Here is a 19,420-nt window from a genome sequence, read left to right on the forward strand (position 1 = left end):
CTCCAAGAGCTGTGAATCTTTCTTTCCCATCATTTTCTGTAGCTCAGGCTTGACACGCTTGCCATCCGCTCACAAACAGCTGAGCAGCACTGAACAGTGAATGGACCAGGCTGCAGTGTTTGGAGCACTTCTCATGCCCAATCCCTCCTTCCTGCACAAATGACAATTTGTGTCCATCTTAGGAATTGAAGATTTATAGGATGAATCATATTAGAGTGTGGTCCTAAGACTAGCTCTGGACTCACAGTCAGTTGACAACAGTAGACTCTCTTATTCTGGTTCTATCAATTCCAGCATGACTTTCAGGTTAACACGAAAAACAATCCAATACTTGGCTTATTCTCCACATTTATGGATATTACAGCTAATACTGTGTAACTTAATTGTCATTTATATATGACAATATGATACTTTCTGTTTTTACTAAGTATGCCTAAGTTACAGAGTATATTTAACTCTTCAACAACTATTTAAGACCAAAACAGCAGATCCAAAGTATGTGAATGGAGTGATAGCTGGCCATCATTTGGATTTGCATCAGAATTAAAAAGCTGTTAGCATGAAGATTACTATAATGGTTTAAACAAGAGGTAAGACAAAGTCCAATGATGTGATGGACAACTGGATTGCTTTACCAAAAAGTGTGGAAAAATGGTGTGGAAAAATAAATCACAGAAAAAAGAAGTGATAAATGGCAATAATATCTACCAGGTGGTTAAAACAGTTTACATGACACAAAAACTCATCACAAACACACAGCAAATCACTTAATGTATTGGGATATCTTCCAAACAACAAAGAGAAAATAAGAAATTGGATTCAAGAAATAGCAATACAAACCTCCCAAAGAACCCAGGTAAAAATTTTCATATCGATGACACTCAGTGAGAAATATTTGACTATTTGGAATCCATATTTACTGGGATATTCAATTAAAAAAAAAAAATCCAACTCAGATAACTTAGCTGGCAGTGTTAATGCAAACATTCTAGATGTGGAACACAGTCACTGACAAGCCCATCTTAGTGTGCAAGCCAGAAAAATAAATGCCCTATTTTCTACTAGTTTGGAGCTTCTCCAGGAGTAAAAAGAAGAAAAACTAATTGCTCTGAAAGTATGCAACAGATAACTGCAATAAATGCAAGTCACAAGCCTACTGACAGATGCCATTTTTATAGCATAACTCATCTGTTAAAATGAAACTTCAAAGTTCTCAGTCTTTTGGAAGACACAGGCCTGAAGCGCTAACCTTAAAAAAGATTAAAAAATACAGTCTCATAAGGAGGTGATTATTGCAGAATTTCTGTTAATTTTTTTTTTTACTCTGTCTTGCAATTATTGTCTGCCATCAGATGACATACCCAGGGGTGGCTCTCACCCTTGGGCATAGTGGAATCTGTTGTCACCAGCATTTTAAAAAGCTCGCTGAAATCTTTTTTTGTTGTCTTAATACTGGCATGTAGCAGTGAAGTTTAAGAGGAAAATACCATACAAAACAGCATAGGTTATTTATTATCAAGAAAATACTAAGAAGGTGAAACTAATTGTTATATTTTTAAAATGGAAGAAAATGGTCATTTCCACACAAAGGGCCTTACAACTTTGACGTACGTGCCCGCTTTCACACTCAGCCCAAGTTGCTATGCGTTCATCTATGTCAGCTTCTGGACAGCCAGTGAAACCCTCACTGAGTTCTGTTGCGCAGGCACAGGGTTCCAGGGAACTCAGCAATGCTTTTAAGCATTACTTAACAAAAATATAATCTATGGAAGTTCACTACATGTTCTGACTTGCTACTTAAAACATGTAACAGCAATTCAGACTGAGTTTGAAAAGGAGCAGTTAGAAGTTGCAAAGTCCTTGATAAGATAATGGCCATATTTTCTTGTTTTCCAATCTAGAAAAACGAAATATTCTAATCTCATTAGTCTTATATTGAAAACGTATATACTGTTTGTCTTTCATGCCATATTGTTATATGCACATGCATGTACACACACTGTTGTGGTTTAATCCCAGCTGGCAACAAAGCACCCCACCGCCGCTCACTCACTCACTCACTCCTCCCCAGTGGGATGGGGCAGAGAATCGGAAGGGTAAAAGTGAGAAAACTCATGGGTTGAGATAAAGACAGTTTAATAGGTAAAGCAAAAGTCTCATGCACAAGCAAAGCAAAATAAAAAATTCATTCACTACTTCCCATCGGCAGGCAGGTGTTCAGCCATCTCCAGGAAAGCAGGGTTCCATCACATGTAACAATTACTTGGGAAGACAAACACCATCACTCCGAACATCCTCCCTTCCTCCTTCTTTCCTCCAGCATTTATTGCTGAGCATGACGTCATGTGGTCTGGCATATCCCTGTGGTCAGTTGGGGTCAGCTGTCCCAGCTGTGTCCCCTCCCAACTTCTTGTGCCCCCCAGCCTCCTCGCTGGTGGGGTGGGACGAGAAGCAGAAAAGTCCTTGGCTCTGTGTAAGCACTGCTGAGCAGTAACGAAAACATCTCTGTGTTACCAATCAACACTGTTTTCAGCACAAATCCAAAACCACTAGCCCCATACCAGCTACTATGAAGAAAATTAACTCTATCCCAGCCAAAGCCAGCACACACACACACACACGCGCGCGCATCAACTACAAAATTTTCTACTGAATCACACACCAGCTAGAAATTGAGAGAGCCAACACTGGGTAAATCAATCTAGAACACATTAAAAAATGTTGCTTCATTTAACATGACAATTAAAACATTTTAAAAAATTGTAATAAAATCCATTAAAGTCAAATAACGCAAAGGACACTTTTTGCATTTTCAACTAAACTGATTTAGATCATTCTCTTCATACCATACAGCAAAAGAGGCAAATTAGAGCACTCAAATAATTACAGGCCTGATCTAAACTCATAAAAATTCTTTATACCTATAACAATACTTCAGGCAAGTTCAGCTGAGCCCTATACCAGTGTTGTTTACAACCTCTGACTGTATTAACCAAAAAACTGAAACAAGCTTGAGTATGGCAGAGTTTGGGGACAAAAGCTGTCCCTCATCTGGACACACCAAGAAACAAAGACAAGGAGGCCACATATTGTCTGCCCTTAGTAAAGAAATTTTAAAAATTCAAAAAGCTGAAATTACTCTTTTAAAAAATCTCCCCTCTCAACCAAAGCTTTGACAGAAATGGCTTAATGAAATATGTATATATTTTAGCAAAAGATAGAATTGAACCATCATAACCGTTACAAAACTGAAGTGTTTTATCTATCATCTGTTACATGAAGAGGGAGTACTAACACTGTTACAAATGTGCAGAAGCCTAAGGAGCCAAAATAAAACAGATGAAGTTTATTTTTAGCAAATATTATGACTTTCATAGATGTATGAAAACCACAAACAAATTCCGAATTACTCTAAACAATATGTTATAATATCGTTTATGGCACAAAAAAAATAACAAATGATTTAACAAAAGCATATAAATACACACAGTAAAAGCTACTGTAGGTAATAGCCCACTAATCTGCTCTTATGGCAAAAAATGACAATGCTCTTACTGAATTCAGTGGGAGCAGGGTTAGAACCTCCGGGGTGAATAAATTGCTGTGTTTGTGTGAGCTGTATATCCAAGGTTTATGAGAAAAACCTGAACCTATCCTTAGAGCTGCCCAGTGTGGTAGGCTGCTGTACAGCGTCCTGCAGCAGCCAGGATGCTGAGAACTACTGTGCTAGGTAGTTAACCAGCATGGTCACTCTGCCCAGCACAGGTCACAAAGCACTGAGCAGCTGCCTAAAGAAGATAACATTTTTTTAGAACCATTAGAACCATTACTGATACTATCAATTTCTTTGAGCACGTTTCTCTACCACTCCTCATTGTCAGGAGACAGTAACTGTGAAGTTCTGCCAACACTATTATCACTACTCTCTCTGGTCTTCATGGTCTACAATTAGAGCACTTCTGAGTAGGTGCATTTCAGTTCGGGTTCAGAGGTTTGACCATCTGACTGATTAAACAGACCTATTCAATTTAGTATTTCGGGAGCCAGCTGCATGAACCATCCTCATTTTGCTCAATATAAGTATGCAGAAACTGAACAGTGAAAGCCACTGAAACCAGTGAAAGCCACTGCTATTAAAGCATGCTAGTAAAAGTGACTGCATAAAATCATGTCATGACTTCCATATCAAAGCCTTATTTCTATCATTCTAATGCAAAGGGTCTTTCACTTAAAGGTGTGAGCTTCAATGTTTTTCTCTTAAAAATAGCAGTAACAGTTTACAAGCTCCACCATGAAACAGAGGCAATCCGTGTAAATGTAATCCTACCTGTGTAGCTTTTTCCTCCTATGGTTTTTAGATCAGTCCTTGCTATTGAATCATGACAAGTAAGTTATCATTTGTAGTTTACCTTAATCTCTCAGGACTTTATCCTTGCCAAAGCACAAGCCAAATTTTGCATTAAAACAAACCCTTGCCAAAAGTATTAACTCACTGATCAAAATGCCGGCCTTTTCAATCAGACATACTCCTTCTAATCACATACACTAAATGCTATTTTATCTAAATGTCTCTCAGCAAATTAAATGTTTCATTGCACAGGTCTCCAAGAGGTGTAGGCCGGACCTTGAACAAACATTCCATCTAGCCATCCAGTCTTATCCTTGAAGTGGGCAGCTCCACATTTCTTGGAACTAACTGCAAAAAAAAATTGAGTTACTAAACCAGAATGCAACTATTCATTCAAGAACTCGGAGTACTGTGAACTCTACAGCCCTGAACTGGATTTGAGACCTAGCAGGAAAACGGATAGCGAACAGGAAATCAAGAAACTAGAAAGTTCTTTCTTGTAAGTATTACTCAGGATGCAAGCTGCTGTATTCCATATCCATTGGAACAACTTTATGGATGGCATATGCATTTTTAGGAGTGGGATATTTAAACTCTAGGGTTATAAACCCAGTGTAAATACTAGAATCAAACACAAAGCCAACTGAAGGTGGGAAGAGTGGTTTACTAATGGGTGTTATTGACTGGAATTACATTAAGTAGTCCATGTGCTGCTCTAATGATCTCAGGAATGAAAAAAAAAATGTCTGCTATCTCCTTAAGGAACTGCATACAGGATTAATCTCAAAAGCCCCTTTATTGACAGCCAGGACTTGCAACTCCAAAAGAAAATCATTGCTATGGGAAGATCCATATTGTTCTTAAATATCACCCAATGAGTGGTATCAGACATGATTTGCCCCTACCGGAGAGTTAAACAGTACAGATCACTAGGCAAACTATGTTTCTATGGTTTCTTGGCAGCAGGACAAGCAGTGAATTTCCATTTTATGAGAAATAACAGACAATTAAATTTTTTAAATGGCAGCTCAGAACAGAAGACAGACCCTCATTTTTGGGTATGAAATACACAGATATGGTTTAATATCCCAGAGTATTTTTAAGCAAAACCCCTCATGCTGAAGAGTTTACTGCAGTTAGTCGTAACTATGGCTACACGCACCGGGAAGGGTGGGAACAGGACTTTAAAGTAGCGACAACAACCAAGGAGATACAGGATCCATGCATGTACAACCATGATCAGCATTACCTTAATCACAGTTAGGTTTAGTTTTAGCCAGCTGCTGCTTTTGTTTAAATGTTGAGATTGATAATACGGGGTATATACCATCTGAGGAGAATGATAAGAGGACCAAGTTGACCCAGGTCTCTGCCTTCTAACAGGTTTAAACTACTGCAACATTTTTTCTTCTACTTAGGCTTTTTGCTCTTAGGGAATAAAAGTGATAATACAGTTCCATATGAGTAATCAGCCTCAGAAATGCTGCAGACAAAACATATTTACCAAACAATGCTCACTTGTACTCTAATGAAGTGATAGCAATTAAAATGTAGAAGCTTTTAAATACATTCTACTCTTTGATTTTACTTACAAAATAGGTGAGGTATGTAGGTATGTTTTAATTTGTATTACAATGCCTATAGGTCTTAATCACGTTAATGAGTCCCTTCACCCACCCTCAGAGTACATAATCTAAGAGTTAAAAACTGAAAGACTGCCAGGTACACGGCCACTTCACAGGGTGCCCTGACATTAACAGGTACTGTCTGGACAGCTTAAACAACTCAAAATGGATCCTGCACACTGAGCAAAGAGGTGTATATTGCCAATCAACAGCAAATGCTAAGCACAGAGCACAGCTATACTTCTCAGGAGCATAAGTGGGCTATCCAATTCTGGAACAGGAGGCTGCTCTAGGTATAGATGCCAACAACTACATTAACTTATCAATTAAATCCCTCAGCAGGGAGATCTTGGGGTTGGTCTCTGCTGCCAGAACCACTTCTTTATCTATAGTCAACAGTGAAAGAGCTGAAATAGTTTTGGCTGAACAACCCAGGCTCAATGAAATGTCCTAACCAGCATAATTTTAAGGCATGAACTTGCAAGTCTGAGACACTGGAAACCAGATGAAAGTGGGCCCTGAAACGAGCAGATTTTAGGTCTCTAGACTTCTTGCAGATGTACAGAGTGACTCTGCATGACAGGAAATAACTTGGAGTTGCACCAGTTCCTGCTCCTAAGCGAGTTTAAGCAAGACATAGTCACTAGCTTGTTCAGACTGAGACAATGCTGGGCAAAAGACAGGCAGAAATCCAGCAAACCAACCGGAAAATTTTGAAATCAAATGACAGGTGAATTTAGACATTTTGAACAGTCAGAGGCTGAACATGGCTTGCTTGGAGCAATTTTAGAATCAAAAGCTCCAAGCATGCCAGAGTTCTGTTTTCAGTGCCAAAGTCCTAATTGGTTTAAGCCCTATAAACAACACAGAGTGGAAAAATATTAACACGTTAGTGCTGGCGGATCAAAGGAGAGAGTGATTTCCCAAGGCCACTTTGGCAAAAAAGACAAGAACTGAGCACACATTTCTCAAGTCCTAGCCCAGCATTTCCATCAGAGGATTCTTTTTAAAAGATTTATTTCCCAAATTATCTTACCAATAATGCATAGTTCACCCCCCTAAGAGTACGTCAAATTATCATCAAAGAATAACTACCCTGAAAAGACTTTGTTTTCTCTTTCGTTGTGCTAAACAACCTAAACAAACTCAGTCTTTCCTTGTAGATCACATTTTCTAGATGTCTGATAAAATCTCTTGGTTTGCTCTGGACTCTTTCCAATTAGTACACATCTTCTGAAGTGCACCAATTAAGATTAGTTTTGGGCACAGCACCAGGCACATTAATGAGAATGATGATTATTAAAAACTGTTTCAAAACATTTCAGTTTGTGCACTTACAAAGTACACGATATAAGCAGAAAGAAAGATAAATAAAACCTTTTGGAAATTCAAGTCTCCCAAAAGAGTTCTATCACCTGCTCAAAGATGCTGGTAAACAAAGTCGGATCATTACTCAGACAGTATTTGAAGTCACAGAAAGAGCAAATATTCTGGCGAAGTCACACAGCACCCAGAATGGGGATAATGATCTAATTCCACTGAAAGAAAAACAGTTAGACAGTCTGTCTCTATGAAATCAGAAATACAGAAACATACAGACCAATACCAAAACCTGTCATAAACTGGAAAAAGTAAAATGACATAATCTAATGGTACTCTGATACCAGTTCCAAACTGTCCAACTTTATAGAAATTTTGCTGAAGACAGTATTGTATTTATCTCAAGTAATGTGTCTGAATCTGAGGAAAAAAAAGCTGTTTTTTCAGGAGGCATCTGCTAACATATACAAAGTTAATACTAGCTGCAATAGGATGATTTTTACAAGATAAGCAGTAGTGCACACCAAGTCATATTTTGTCCAAATGTCTTTGGGTGCAGTTTCTCCTTGGCTAAGAAAAATGATGTTCACACTCAGCTCAATGGCTTCTCTACCTGTAACACAGTAATTTATGAATCCTGACATAAATAATACCGAAATTTCAGAAAATAATCTATCAGTTCCCTTTTACAAAGGGGATCCACCAACTTAATGGGAATTTTGACAGTTTGAAATGGTCATGCATATGTGTATACATTCATGGTGAATGATATAGCTGCACTCCTGCCCTTCACAGTCAGGCATGGTCTTAGATTCTTAATATAAGAAAATACTCAATAGTGAAGGGATCCTATCTCAGAAAGAAGACCAGACAACAGTAAAGTTATTGCTAAGCTGAAAAAAACACTTGTTCTGTGGCAAAAAAACTTTTGTCAAGATGAAACTTAAGTTGTGCAGCAAAAATTGAAACACCTTTTTTGTCTTCTTAAAACAATAGCAAAGAATTTTTACCTCCTCCCTACATAAGATATTCAGGTATTTATGGCCTATACAAAGACATCAGTTATCATTATCAATAATAGCAAACACAACTGGGGTTGCTTTTTGCCACATTAATACAGTATCTTGTTCCCACTTTCTTCCAGGCTGCAAGCCACATGAAATTAATGAATGACCTGCTTCCAAGCTGTAAGTGTCTTACTCCCATCCAAAAGCAATGAAAAATTAAATTTATCATATTTCATGCCCTTACTCTCTCAAAGAGAGCATTGGGTAAAAGTGAACTTAGAAATGTGTGTAAAACAATGAAGGTATAAGACTTGATGAATTTAAACTAAACTAACCTCTCTGGCTTTTGAAAGCCTCGCTGGCTTCTGAAAGCTAGATGCTCAGGAATTATACTACCTTGTCAGACAGAACTACATTAGTTAGAAAATGAGTCCTCTGGCAAAAACACAGAAGGAAAAAAAAAAATCAGAATAAACTAATTTTGTATTAAAAGCAAAATTTAAAAAACCACTATTGCTGCACATCTTGATAACTCCTTAGAGAAATCTTCAGAAAATTGTCAACATTTCATGCCATCGAGTGGATTACATACATGAGAGAAATTATAACCAGTCAGTTTACTGGCAAGATCTAAGTCAGTTCTTTTCCTCAGTATGTGAATGACTGAACTCAATGGAAAAACTCTCCAAACAGTGACTTTCCCTGATCCACTTTACATTTGCTCCACAATCTCCTAACAGTGATTTCCAGAAGGTTTTTTTAATTGTAAGAGAAAAACAACAACAAAAAATAAATATTTTGGAATTTTAGATGGCAGATTTTGCATTAAACCATGCAGAAAAATAATGTATTAAACTCGCACAGACCATCCAGGCCAGCAGTACAAGAAAACTGCCCTTTCTTAAGTGAAATATGGACAATGCTAAAGACCAGAAGAGATTTTAATAACTGACCATCATGGGACAAAGAGTCAACTCCACTAACTAATGATTACAAAATTAAACTCCTTCACAAAGATCATTTGACTTGAGTCTTCTGACTGGAGCCTATCCAGCTTTGTCAGTTATGTTGGTTGCAATAAAAAAAATATTGCTTGCAGTTCAGTCTTGTTATCAATTACTTATTTGCAGGTATTTCAGTATATTAAAAATGACAGCGGAACTTTAGAATCCTTTTAATTATAAACGATTTGTAATTTTTACACTAAACCTGTACATTCAAGCTTTGCTTTTTAAAAGAAAATGCTTTCTCATCTCCATTACAGTGTAATCCAGACTGACTGAAAATGCAATTACAACATCTTAGCTGTTGTCCAAGTCTTGTGTTTGTTGTTTGGCCACTGGTAGTGCAGCAGGCACAGCTGCTGAAAAAATAAAAGTAATACCTTGGAAACAGCAAAGGCTAAGTATATGGATCACTCTCTTATGCATAACATTTTAGGAAAGAAATCTGATTCAATTACAACCAAGAGGCTAATGTAATTGAACAAGAACAGATTGCCATAGCTTTGCAGAAAGTCCAAACAGTTGTTTGCTATGAGCAAACTATTTCAGAATAACTCTGGATTATCTCTGCCTTAGAAGGGATATTACTTACACAGAAATATCTACACTTCCTTCTGCTTTTCTTACCATTTCCCTTTCAAATAATGACTGACCTTGAACCTTCAGGAGTGTGTAAAATCACTCAGATGCAAGGCAAGTTACCATTAAAAAAAATTACGTATCCAAGATCATGAGAGTTCTCACTTTGCTGCTATATGAATCTTTTACCCCTCTTGTTTCATTGAATTCCACTTTTGTTAACTTCTCTCTCATTTTCTTTGCATTTCACTTTCATAAAATAAATATGAAAATAAACTTGTATCCCAAGACAAATCAACAAAATTGGTCTGTGACTTCCCTGAATATGGCAAGGCTAGCATGCTCCTTAACAAAGTTAATGTGATACATCTTGGGAGAGAGGGGAGAAAATAAGACTTACATTTGAGAAATGCAAGTTAACCCTCTCCTCCTAAATGTACTTTTTCATTTAATTCATAATAAAATCTATATCATTAGGGAACTTGGTCTTGACATTTTTATATTATTGACTGACATTTTTATATTATTATAGGTATTCAACACAATTTAGAATGCTTCAACATTTTCAAATAAACTGTTATTTTACTGGAAGAAACATCAAGAAACATCACTGGATATTGCTGGAAAACCATTTTTGAACATTGTGCAGACTTAAATACAGTAATCAACTGTCTGCAAAGTTACATCAGTCAATATACCTTTTTTCCTAGTAATTTTTTGGAAAAGGGCTGAAAATGAGTCATGTCTTTGGGGTTACAAAATTATTATTTTTTTGTAGGTAACACACTTGTTAAATTTAACAAAATCCATGTAAATACTACTCCCTCTAGTTAATCATTCCTTCATGTATACCAAAGCAGTATTTGTCTTTTAATTCTAGAGAGGAAAAATAACACACCTTAAAAAGAACTATGGTGGTGTATGTTTCATTGCCATATGCTATATATTGTTTCTCCCTCAGGAATAGTTAGAATTGTTAGCAGGAGCAATAGTAATAGTAATAATGTATACGGACATTAATCTTGCTGATTTCTGTTATTCAAAACAATCCATCTTCCTCCACCTTTCTCCTTTCAACCTTGCTTTCGTTTTTCTCCTACCTACCACCCAGTGAATATAAGAAAGCTGATGGGTAGTACTATTTTCTCAAAATAGGAACCATCCCTGAGGCCATAGTCATAAAGCAGAGTTTTTGTGCACAGTATCTCACGTCAGTTCTGTAATTCACTCAGTGCTTGGTAGAGAGCCAAAGGAGACGCCTACAGTTCATACACAGAGATGTGCAAGATAGGACTCACCCTTTAAAAACACAAGAAAACGAATCTATTTGAGCTTATCTCCCACATATATCTTCCACATACCTTTGCATACAGGAATCTATACACTTGAAAATTCTGAACTAAGCCTCTTCTTAAAAGTCTTACATCAGACAGAGAAAGACCTATGGAAAAACCTGTATTTTTTGAACTAAAAGTCATGGGCTTTCACTCACAGTAGAAGCTCACTTCCCTCCACTCTACTGCAAACAGCTGAGACTACAGCAGGAAATACTGACTTAGATTTCATTGAATTGCTTGTGACATCGCCAATATTTTAGTGACCATGTCACAAACAGGCCCACCAAAGCTACAGATGTCATCTAGGTGAATGCAGAAGACAAAAGAAAGCGGAAAAGCAGCTCTATTTCAAATGTGTCTTTTGTTATTCCATCAGATTTGTGCTAAAATTTTACATGTTAAATTGAATGTGCAGAATGTGGAAGAAAAACTGCAATGTATTTTTAAGTGCTTTTAAAGAGCAACAGGACACTGATTTCCACAGTGATCATGCAAGTGTTGATCCATATTAATATTTAATTGGTTAAAACACTCCTGTATAAGTCATAAGAAAAAAGAAGTTTTAAAAATAACAAATTAAAAATATTATTACTCCCTTTTGTGCCTAGAAGATTCTAAATAGCAAATTAAGTATACATAAGTATAATTTTTATATCTCATTTTAAAATATACAACATGCACAAATTGCTAGTCAAACTTTAATAACAATCTGGGGACAATGTCTCATAGCTGCATTAAAAAAGAGAATAATAAGAAAATCAAAAGTGGCAAAGTTAAACATTCTCCAGTCTATTCCTATTAACAGTTTAAATAGTCATGGAAGGAACCGTTCACCAAGATTATTATGTTCTACCAAGGATGTGTATTGCCTTAAAATTGAAATACATTTAACTTACATTAAACATTGGAATTATACATAAAGAAACAAAACAGTACTATACTGTAAATACCTGACAAAAAAACCTTTAACTAACAAGTTGTTAAAACACATGCATGGATTTGTGAGTCTATTTTATTTACTGATATACATATAGTACCATGGTCTAATTCTTATCTCCAGTTCAGGAAAAGAAGAGAGGATTTTCAGAGACAAAAAGAAGTACTAGGACTTGAGAAAAAAAGGCCTGCAGGTAAGAATCCAAGAAAGGTCAGAGAGGCAGGTCAGGAGAAAGCTGAGGTTCAAGATCTGTGTTTTTCCTTAGAATAAAAGAAAGTCATGGCAAGAGTTCTGCACAGAAATGCAATATGCATATATTCTATATGAAAGGAAGACAGAGCTCTCAGCTCTCATCATGAACATTCTAACAACCACTGTAATGTTAAGAGAAAAAATAGATGGTTAAGTCTCAGAACATACAAAGTTGAAGATTCGGATTTCTTAGTTTTTCTGATTAATGCTCATAGAAGTATCAAGAAAAGACAAGAGTAACTTGCAGCTCAAACTGATGGCTGCTCTGGTTCACTTAGGCCATGCTCTCACAAAGGACGAACACAAATTACATCCACTCAAGCATTTTCAGTTACACTACCTAAATAGGGCAATAAAGGAAAAAGGACATATGGTCTCTTACAACAACCAGAGCCTTGATTCTCTGATTGTGGTCTCTAGACCACTACATTTCTCAACCTTTTTAATTGAAGGAACACTTGACCTCTGGAAGAAAAACAAACTCAGAGACCATCTTGTGCTTACCGTGCCGAAGTAGTCACAATGGCCTTCTTTTAGAGACAAATAAAGATTAAAAATTTATCCCAATTTGTATTCTCCTCTTCCATTTTGCTTGTATGTATGGGAGAATATGGCTGTGCAGGAATTTCTGGTTTTGACTTGCTTTTTGAGCTCCCTTTTGATATTTTATTGACCATCAATTATCTGCAGACTATGGGCTGCACAGCATTGCTTTAGGTGGTGCTGCAATTAAATCACATCACTCAGTGAGTACTGGAACTAATGAAGCTTGGTCTCTTAAAGATTTGTTTTTCATGGTTGATTGACTGTGGTGCCTAAGAATGCAAACTCCAACTGAAGCCTTCTCTTATGGCAGGCATTTATAAGGGCTGGCTGGCTTATTGTTTACTCTTTCTCTCCCTGCTCCCCATTCTCCAGTGGTTAATAGTGTGCAATTTAACGATGTAGCTTTTTCTTTGTCTGTAGCCCTTCCAGGGGACATTTACAGAAGCTTTCTACTATACTCTGCCATCTATTTTCTCAAAGTTTGTAAGAATTTATCAGTCTTTGTAAGACATATTTGAAGTTGGCCACTGAACTCAAAAAAGTTATGGAGATGTAGGGGTAATTGGTCACTGAACACACACTCAGTAAACACGTATCTTGCTTCCACACAAAATGAGGCTAAAATAATTTACCATACTCTGATTTTCTTTTCCAAAACTCATTTTCCATTTATTGGGGAGAAAAAAATACAAAATCTTGCTACAGAAATACGAACAGAACAAGACAAACCATTCCCCTCCCCTTAAATGCCCTCCCCATACCTGATGCCTTCTGGACAATCTTATTCTCTTCCTTCTTTCAGCCCCAAACTGAACTGCTATGCTCCCACACTCTTCTGTTGCATACCACTTACTCTCATATGCTAGGACCAGAGTCCCTCATTCTCCATTACCTGTCTCTGTACTCTGTCTCCTCAGACATCTAAGCCATACCCAGCCTACTTACTATCTGCTCCCAACCTCACCCTATCTGAGCCCCACTTCCAAGCCAGAAGTGTAGGCATGCTTTGAAACAGTAACCCTGTATGAAGCAAGAGACTTCAAACAGTGGCTCAACATTTATCTGCTACAATTTCAAGAGAGAAGTGAATTTACATTAATACATTTCACACTATTTTCAGTGTAAAAACAGTACTTGATAAAAAGATAACTACGCTTTGTCCGCCTTTCAAATACATTCCAGTATGTTCACATAAAACCTGAGTTTTCTGAGTTTAGAGAAGACCTTGCAGTACCAGACTTAAAGGAAATGTTTGTGTTCATTACAAGAGATGAGACATACTGGTTTGTAATTTTTTTTTTCCCCCCACAAATGAAGTCTTACATCCTGTGCCACTAAGAGATAGCCCACCAGAAACAACAACACTTTGACAAGTTGTTTTCATAGATTTTTAGGATTCTGCACACAAACCTGTAGGTTTACATGAAAAAGTAATAAATTCATTGCTGATTAACCAGCACCTCAATGATGAATAACAGATCTGAAAAGACGACAATGTCAAGGTAATGAAATAATTGTATTCTCAAAACACAGAGCCATTTTGGAAGATGTTTGTACACAGGAAAATACATTTTATGGAACTGTAGATGAAAATCAATGGTTTTTACGTCTCTCAATCATTCACTTATCCTTTAAAGTTACAACTTTTGAATTAACACTTTTTGATCTAGGAAAAAGGCATAGGAAAAAGATTCTCCTTATAATTCCAAATCTATAGATAAAGAAACTAATAATGTCTAAAACACGAGGCAACCAATTTTACTGATTTCTACTAACTGGAGTCAAGTCTTTGGAATTTGTCACTTTTTAATTTCTCCACAATGCTGCTTAAAAAACCCTAATCATTTTAGTGCAATCAGACACCAAATTCTTGCTAAGCGTCGAGTTAAATTAAATGTGCCCGAGGTGATTACTGTTATATATTATTTACACTGCTACATATGCAAAAAACCTCATATTACAGACTAGAACCTTATTGTGTCAAATGTTGCATACATAATAGTAGAATCCATATCTCATATCTTAAATGAGAAGCAACGAATGCATACCTCTGAGAGATGGGAGGAAATATGAGACAGTAAATAACTGGAAGGTGCAGTACCCAAGTTCCTTAATCACTGTAAAACTAGAGACTTTAAATTACAGGCAGTGAAAAAATGACTACAGTAGGATTCTACTTTAAGTATAACATCAATAAACCATATACCACCAGAAGGACAAACCCCTGCCCCTTACTTATCATATAGGTAAGATATTTTGTAATGGCAATATATATTTAAGCTCTAGTTTTACAGACACAAACATATATATGTATATAAATAAAACATAGGCATAACTATACTCAGTCTGCTTTCAGAACATAATAATCATGGAATTGGAGAGAGAAATATGAGGAGACTCTGACCGAATGCCAACAGTGCAGATATTCAGTTGTTATAGGGAGTGTTTATTGTCCTGGAACAGGAGCCAATATTGTGCATTGAAAAGCCATTGGTTAAAATGTCTGAACACTGTTGGGAAGAAGGACCAGAAACTAAAACTTTCCAGCTGTTCTAGCTATGTTCCCTAATTGCTGAGTTGTCCGGCAATACTTTCTTGCACTACTTCAGTGTGCCTTTGTAAAGCTGCACAGAGCTGGCACAGTAGGGATAATCCTGATCCCAAATCAGACAGCACTCATTGGTCATAGTCTGCCTTGAGAGGAGAGATTGGTTTGAGTTTAGCAAGGCACAGAATGCAGGTTTTCTAGGTCTCAAGTTCTCTAATCATTATGATACTGTAGGCCCAGTGATCACTGCTACTGTGTTTCCCTCTGCTTCTGTCCTTAACACAACTTCTGTACTTTGTATTGATTCCAAATGTTTTGTGTACTGGATATAACCTTAACTATGCCTGATTCAGCCCTCCATGGATTTCAGATGATATACTACCCACTGTCTGGACCCCAAACAAAACAGGCATAAGTCAAGCAGTAGTTCTTTTGCTGCAATGAAGACATCAGGTGCCCACTGCACATGCTTATGGACACCGAGTACATCCACTGGCAGGCTTGGGTGACTACATCTACAGGGTTTTGTGGCTTGTGCTCTTTAAGGTAGAATTTAAGTTCTACCTAAAACACATTTCAGGTGCCTAAATGCTTTTTTTTTAATATGGTCCAAAGAAACTTATCCAAAAGTTTTCTTACTCTGTATGAGTTTTGTAATATTAAATCTCCATGTGAAAAATAACAATTACCAGAGAAATCTTCCCTCTACTCTGAGTACATACTGCTTTTTGGATTTTTCGCAGTTGGAAGATTAGGGCTGCATAAGCAACCAACCTAACCACTTGTATTTAAGACTTGTGTTATATAACTTTGCTCATTTCAAACAAGAGAAACCACACATATACACAGACTAGTTCTGCACGCCTTTGCTCAGGCGAAATCAGCGTGTATTTGAATCTATTACAGGCAGAAAGATTTGGTTTCAGCCTCATCCTTTACTACTGCATTACTGTTAAGGAAGTGAATTATTACACTTCACTTTTACTTTTCTATAGAATTTTTTAAACTATTCTGTAGCATGAGGGAATTATAGTTTAACATAAGGCTTTCCTAAGACATTTGAGAAATTAAAGAGCAGAAATGCAAATAGATGGTATTGTATAGTAATTTTATGTGCTACAGGAGACATTAATTTACAGTTTTACTGGTTCACTTCATATTAAGTTCTAGAAGAGCTCTCCGGAAGTAGAGTTTGAGCAAAACTACTGCCACTCACATAGACCTTCCAATTAAAGGCTAGCAGTGCTCACTGCAAATCCTCTGCGTGCAGTAACAACAGCAAAAACATACACTGAAAAGGAAAGGTAAAACTCCGGCCAGTGGACACTCTAGTCTTCTATAACCTAGATTATGCAAAAGCCCATCCTAAAATCCGTGCTTATCAAATGTACATTATTCAACCATGCCAGAAACGATCTATTAATATCTAAGGAAAACCCCAGGGTATTCTGCAGCCTATTTTATAGGTATCTATTCTGAATCTGAGTTCTCCAAAACTCTCCTTACTTTGCAAGGAAAAAAGGAAAAAAATGTCAGAAATACACCCAAGGAGATGCTGTTAAAAACTTCCAATAGGCTCATAAATGACTATCTCAGGAATACTGCGTACAGAAGCTACTTTTATATTTATTTAAAATAAATCTTCATGCAGACTCTTTTGCAAAGTTCCAACTTTAGTTGATTTATGTTTTGATAAGTTTAGTGGCTTATGAGACCTTAACCTGAGGTTAACAGTGTATTTCAACCCTGTAAAGAACAAAGCTCTGAAGCAATGCGGCAACCGAACCTACATTAATTCCTCCTAGCCTTCAGCACTGTATGATAGAATCTGTAATCTTTACTAGCCACAGCACAGCAGAAAAAAAAATAAAGGTGGTTATCTGCAAAATAAAGAAAACTGTGTTTGTACTTTTTCAGATACTTAACGAGTATAACTCAAGTATAACTTAAATATTTTCAGCAAGTTTTCAATGTATGGCTTCTAACCACTACATAATTATTTATTACCTACTGCCCTAACAGTAGTTGGAAAAATGCAAGAATCTTGAGGTTTTATAAGACATTTAAAACCAAACTTGTGACATTAACAAACTTGCGACATTTTGCGTTCATAAGTGTATCAAATGTCTTTTAAGAGGGAATAATACTTGGAATGTCACTGTTCCCCAGGGTGAGACAAATGTATGACAAAGCTTGTTTTGAAACAGGGAGGAGGCAAGCCAGAGAAGCCCGTAACTTGTGTATAGAGGATTGTTTCAAGTCACTACACACTTTTCATACTTCATAAGGCAAGAAAGCAGCACTTAGCAATTTTACACATATCATCTATTAAGAAATAATGCTCATACTTTTCATGAAGTACCAGTATCAGATTACTGATATTAGTAACAAGCAAAGCCTGGAAGTAGAGAAATTAATAGCTTATGCAAAGAGCAGAGATAGAAATATTGCCATTTACACATTTACCTGCCCTTTGCTGCTGGGAATATAATGCTGCCTCCAGTGGAAAGTTCCTAAATACAATTTTCTCCCCATTAAAAAGTGTTCCTACCTAAAGGTACAGGTATTTTTTTCTCTCAATTTCAATTAGATTGCTTTACATCTGAAAAACAAACAAATGACCAAGCGGGAAAGAGAGATGGAGCTTACTAGGAGACTCTGGAAGTGCTACCAAAGGTTTGTAAAAGTAGTCCCTTGGAGCAAGTAAGTACCCAACTTTGGACAATCTCAGAACAAAAGCAGGACTGTAGTTTTCTTTAAATGTAAGCTTTCGTTGATGTACAGAAAACAGTATTTCTTGAATTCTGCAAATCAGATGGATTAATTAGGTTGCTCATTGCAAACAGCTAGCCTTACTGCCCACGATGTATTGTTTGTACAGTTTGCATGTTCCGTGCGTGCAAATACTCCAACTACCACAGTTTTCAGTCACTTGCACTAGTATTACCAGTTAAGAGAAAACTAGCGTTGTTTTCTTTTAGAAAAGTCTAGTCTAAGATACTTTTTAAAGTCGAACTGTATGTAACGTTTTTTCTTTTCCAAACTTTGTGGTTTTCCTATACATTTTCTACGAAGAATGAGTAGGTTGGAAAGTAGTATTTTTAAGATCTTCCCTTTTCTTTCCTGAAGGAATTTACGTGCCCAAATCAGATTGCTGGCCCTCATGTTGTTTTTTTTAAGAACGACAAAATACCAGGCTTTGCTGTAAGTTGCTTCAGGGTCTCATACTGCAAGCTTTTGTTCCTTTCAACTAACAGTGGCACTGGACCTTCCGAGACAACCACTCAAAGGCCTCGTTTATGCCCAAAAGCTCACGCTAACGTTGCCTCCACAGCATTACGTTGTACGGTACGAAGCTAAAGCTTCCTTACTCTTCAATGCAAGACACAACTTCAGCCTCGCACGTTTCCACACAGAAGTCCTTTCAGGTTTGTCAATCTGTGCCTTTTTTACCGGTGGCTGACGACAACCGGGCCCTTGCCCGGCCGGGGACGGCCCTCAAGGTGTCGCCGGGGTCGAAGGCAGCCCGCCCCGCGACCAGGCGGCCACCGCGGGCCCCCCGCACCCCGGCCGGCTGCCGCTCCGCCGCCGTCCCGGGCTGCGCGGAACTGCCGCTCCTCCACCTCCGTCCGCCCTCCCGCCTACAGGGAAGCGTAAGTTACTCGGAGAGGGAGAAGAGGTCAGGCGGTCGAGGAAGGGGAGCAGCCGGGCGGATGCCGCTGGCTCCGAAACGGGGCGACGGCCACGGCCGCGGCGCAGCCTGCCGGCGGGGCGCGAGCGCCCGCCCTGCCTGCGTAGCCCGCGGAGGGAGGCGGCTGGAGAAGACACCCCCGTCTTTATCGCTCGTACACCACCGGGGTGTGCTGGCTCTCGGCGCCGCCGAGGAGCTTTCTCGGGGGGAGCAGTGACTCACAAAA

The 19,420-nt window shown here is 37.8% G+C and overlaps 1 long non-coding RNA gene across 1 annotated transcript in view; it reads right to left on the bottom strand.

The window, feature by feature from the left end:
* LOC128142312 (uncharacterized) overlaps window positions 1-5,300 on the bottom strand; it is a 61,182-nt gene extending 55,882 nt beyond the window's left edge. The window contains exon 1 of the long non-coding RNA XR_008235345.1: window positions 4,625-5,300. This is a non-coding gene — a long non-coding RNA (uncharacterized LOC128142312). The remainder of the gene's footprint in view (window positions 1-4,624) is intronic.
* Window positions 5,301-19,420: the final 14,120 nt, after the last annotated feature.

Source organism: Harpia harpyja, chromosome 5 (assembly GCF_026419915.1).
Source record: "Harpia harpyja isolate bHarHar1 chromosome 5, bHarHar1 primary haplotype, whole genome shotgun sequence".
Taxonomy (NCBI): Eukaryota; Metazoa; Chordata; class Aves; order Accipitriformes; family Accipitridae; genus Harpia; species Harpia harpyja.